This window comes from Copadichromis virginalis, linkage group LG13, assembly GCF_057382275.1.
Source record: "Copadichromis virginalis isolate Kocher_CV1m ecotype Utaka linkage group LG13, C_Virginalis_male_GT1.1, whole genome shotgun sequence".
Lineage (NCBI taxonomy): Eukaryota > Metazoa > Chordata > Actinopteri > Cichliformes > Cichlidae > Copadichromis > Copadichromis virginalis.
Window position 1 is genome coordinate 24,275,574 of NC_140630.1, and position 4,679 is coordinate 24,280,252.

At 42.3% G+C, this 4,679-nt stretch overlaps 1 long non-coding RNA gene across 1 annotated transcript; it reads right to left on the reverse strand.

Annotated features, from left to right (window-relative positions):
* Positions 1-664: 664 nt before the first annotated feature.
* Positions 665-4,191, reverse strand: LOC146695743 (uncharacterized). The gene is made up of 3 exons (XR_014923466.1): positions 4,154-4,191; positions 3,998-4,052; positions 665-1,688 (listed from the first exon to the last, which is right to left on the reverse strand). It is a non-coding gene; the product is annotated as an uncharacterized LOC146695743 (long non-coding RNA).
* Between the last annotated feature and the right edge of the window lie 488 nt (positions 4,192-4,679).

Below are 4,679 nucleotides of genomic sequence, written 5' to 3' on the forward strand. Positions count from 1 at the left end.
CTTTTTAGGATTCGTTTTATCTGCTCTGCCTTCCCACCCACCCACACGCCCACCCCTCTGGATGGTGCTCCAGATGATTTGTGTCCAGTTTGGCTTCACTCGAGCCAACACAGCCTCTAAAAGCAGACACACTCTGCCTCCTTCCCTGCAATCAGCCCTGCCTGTCTTGCGTTTGAGAGCTGTTAAACCTCTTTTCTGCGTGAGTGGGTTAGCTCGTGTTTAAGTGAAAAGGTCCCCTTAGGTTGTACGTTTTTAAAGATGAATTTAAAATCGACTCCATTTTTTTCCCTTTCCTTTGAAGGGTGTCTCACACGGAAAATATTCAGCAGTGCACATCACGACTTACTTGCAGATGCAATGCATGTTATGATTAAAGGGCTAACCACAATAGCGGAGGTTTTTGATGGAGGAGGTAATACCACCAGCAATTTTCATCACACGGTCACGTATTTACACAGCGTTGCCTGTTTCCTTGTTTTTCCTCCTTTAAAAAGTGATTTCTCATAAATCGGCCCTAACTTGTTGGTGTAATTTGATAGTTGAGATGCTTCAGAAGCCGTGGACCGAAGGACAAAGCCAGACTCAAGATTTCAAACGCTGCAAGTAATTCACAGCGAGGGTCGGGGAATGACGCTGATCACATATCCATTCAGAGACATCTGTATTGATCTTTATTGGAAAAGAAGCCTTTTCTGTCTGGTACCTCCAAAAACAACAAATCAATTGTTGTGTGAGTGTGTACATCACTTGAAGGTTGCATTTGATTCCAGCGGGGTTAGTTTTAGTTGCTGATATTTTTCAGGATCTTTGTAAATTTCTTTTTATTATTATTTTAATTAGTAAAATAGTTGCCTATGTGTTGCATTGGAAATTTAAAGCATCAAACTATTGCTAACCTCTGTTCTTTATATTTTTATTAACAAAATAAATATCTCAATTCTCATCAAAGGTCATAAAAATGAAATGAATTCAAGGGCAGACAGTCGCTCCCGTATATAAAAGTCAGCGTATAACCTGATAAGATGCTCTTTAGGGACGAATGCAGTCGAATTAAATTCATTGCACACCACATCTGGTCTCTCAAAAATCCTTTTAGAGATGGCTGAAAGTCTCCGCTGCTGCCACACGGCTCCTGTGTTCTTCATCAGACCCAAATTAGTGGCATTACACTCAGAGAGCCATCTCATAAATAGATTTCTTGTTGTGTGTGAAGCCTCATAGGGGAATCGGTGCACCATGTTGCCATCTGTCTTTGTACTTCCAGCCTCCGGAGCCACTTTCCCAGAAATCAACACCCTGTGGTCTGAATCACACTTGGCATTCTGTCGTCCGCATTTCTTTTTTGTCCCCCCACCACCTCCCAAATTGAGGTTTGTAAGCACTATCAACAGAGAGCATGCTGTGCTTGGTCATTACAGGCATGTCAGTCTTCAGAGAACATTGGAGATAATGTCATCCCTAAGAGTCTTTTTGTGCCGTATTATCACCAGCAAACGACACACAGAGACACGAGCGGTACCTTGTTTCACTGGAAGGGGGCTTGCTGCAGTGCATGTTGGGCGATTAGTTAGTGACATCACATCCATGTCTTTGGAACATTTTTTTGTTTGGATCCTCTTTATAAGGGCTCAATAAAAATCAGCAGGCTCTCGAGGTGTGGGTGGCAGATGTGCATTCAGAGGTTGAAGCTGTGAAAAGCAGATGCATCACTTCTTTAGCTACACTGAGGCATATTTTATATTACCAGTATATTACATTGTTTATGTAAAAGACTGAGTCATTTAAATGCAAATCCAATGCAACATTTAAAAATAAGTTTGAACATCTGTTTACAAAGAAGCAGCACTAGCGAAGAAACTAGGTCTCTCTTCTGAGGAACCATATCCCAGTTTGGATTCGGGAGACAGTCACCATGTGAGAGTTGATCGAGTGGTGGAGGCGGAAATAAACTGTTCAGAAGGCCAGTATTTTTATTATATCCTTCACATCTGTGATCTAATGTGTCATATATGCAGTGCAGCCAACTAAAGAAGAAATCAAAGACTTTACAAAGGGAAAAAAGGAAAAATAACTCAAAGATAATCCTAAACTAAGCAGAGACAGCTCTGCACTGGGCTGAACCCCTTTAACGAGGGCTCCTGACAATAAGCCATTATGATCGATGATAGTCCCATGAGTGCTTCTAACCCTTTTTTACTCTAGGTTTATAAACCACTTTACATTCAGTCATTAGTTATTGGTAACCTCTGCCTACCTTCCAGTCTGTCCTTTGTCCCGTCTTCCTCTCCTGTGTTCCTCCCCTCACCACTTTTAACTCAAAAGTACAGTTTTTAAATTTAATGTTGCTGTAACAACAAAGTAATAAAATAATAAATCTATCTGATTGAGAAATCACTCATCTTTGGAAAAGAGAGTTTATTACAGAGAAATGGCTCTTTCCAAAATAAAAGCTATACTATACGCTTCTTCTGGGCTATATTCTCTGCAGGGTATTAAACATATCAGGTCCCCATAAGGAGAATCATGTGCTAACGGCTGTCTAAATGACTCGGGTAAAGTTTGTAGCATGCGTGCTTGTTGTTTTTGTCTGCTTCCACTTGTCTTTGCACAAGGATAATGTCGGCGTAAATGTGCAGTCATATCCGTTGTGTTCCCACTAGTGCTGTCAGCGTTAATCTGAAATGACGTTAACGCCACAACACGGCAAATCTCCGTTAACGAGCTACCGCGGATCAGCCCGTGAGTGGGGCTGGACAGCGTCAACATGTTAACACGTTAACGAGCTAACTGCGCTAATGCACTATAGTTCCCACAAATGTAATTGAGCATTGCATGGCACATCCAACATACTGTTTTACTTTTGTCCATGACGCGCTTACCTTCAGGGTCATACGTCACATGAAAACCAAAATAGTTCCAAACGCCAGATCTGAATGAGGGTGGGGGAGGTTCAATTTGCCATGTTGCAACGAGCTTAGCTTCTATCTTGCTAGCTTGCGCTGCGCTCAGTGGATCTGCGCTCGACAGTGCAGCCTAGGCGGAGTAGTCGAAAGCAGATCCACTGAGCTCTCAACACAGACAGCATCGTCAGAAGAAAAGTTGATAAAATAAATGAAAAAATTTGTATTGTTCGATACATATGCGTACCGAACCGAAAGCAAGCTGGATTTCCTCAGATCCTACAATCTCCCTCCATGAATAAATATCATACTATCACTCCATCATTGACCTCTCAGCACCTGGTTACATTGCTGTTCTGGGTGCCTGTGAGGACAATGTCTGGCTTTACTGAACCTCCCGGGAAGTTACTGGCCAAATTGGCCGAGTCCATTTGGAACCACACACCAACTTGGCCTCCCAGTGGAGTGGCACTCGGATATTTGGTGTGCTCACTTCTAACTGTGCAATAGCAAAGAACGCTTTGGCAACAAAGACCACCCCCCATCACTCCATTGTGCCTTTTTTCTCTCTATTTTACCAGTGCCAGCGCCAGCCTGGTGGGACTACAAGGGTACAGAAAAGCCATATTTGGACTGCCTCTCTTTGTTTTTTTTTCCTTAACACAGTTAGACTAATTCAGTGCAGCAGCTGTAATCAGACAAATCTTTATTTAACCTCCTAAAACCTGAACTCTTCCATGGCATGAATTTTTAATTTCTCTTTGATATTTGGGCACGTTGGGACCTGATGAATGTAAAAACAAAGAATTTCCAGATTTTTTTTTACCTGATTTTTGTTTCTGAGAGATATGAGATCCACATATAAGGACATTTATTTTAAATTTTGATAGAACAGTTGCAGTATAATGTCCTCGTATCTGGATATCAGGCCCTTGTAGAGCAAAATGTATTATTTTGGTCTAGACAAGCCAAAATGTGATGTCCACATACGTGGACGCCAGGTCCTAGGAGGTTAAGGGCACCATGCAGATTACATTATATAAACATTATATTCTGAATGATGTTCAGTTTAGGAAAAAACACCTGGGTTTACTCACTGCAGCAGGTCCACCAGGGGGCACTGTTGTTCCAGCCTACGTCCCATTCTAAAACCTGGAGAACAGAAGAGGTAGAGCTGTCTACCACCCGATCTGTGTTTGTTTCCTCACTTTGTAAGATAATGGCACAATATTCTTATCCAATCTAAGCTCTACCTGGATAAGGAGACGGATTGCATGTCACTTTCCCTCCTGCAACAAATTAAATCAGAATGCATTTATAGAAAAACGGATAACCCTTTCACAATCCCATACCACTACTGTATGGCCAAAACAGGAAATATGGCACATGTTGACTGTAGGATATATATCATTTCGGGGGGCGAATAATGGAACAATCGATGCACGCCTGATCCTGAATGATAACCACTCTGCTAATAGAGCTGACGAGCTCATTTGAATTACGGTTGCATTACCAGAGGAACGCTGATCCGCGAGAGAACAATGGATTCAGTCCAGAGAACATAGCAGTGATATGAGCATGTGTAATTAGTTACAGGTTACATGTGTTGTCTATATTTCTGAAGCGGAGCTCGAAGCATCCAGATACTGGATAATGTGCTGTATAATTTTCTCGACCTTGCCCTGACTATTTTATCGCGTTGGCCTCCTCAGAATCTTTGATTGGCCTGCCCTCCACCACCAACACCGCCGCCGCCGCATCTCACCTTCGCCCCCTTTC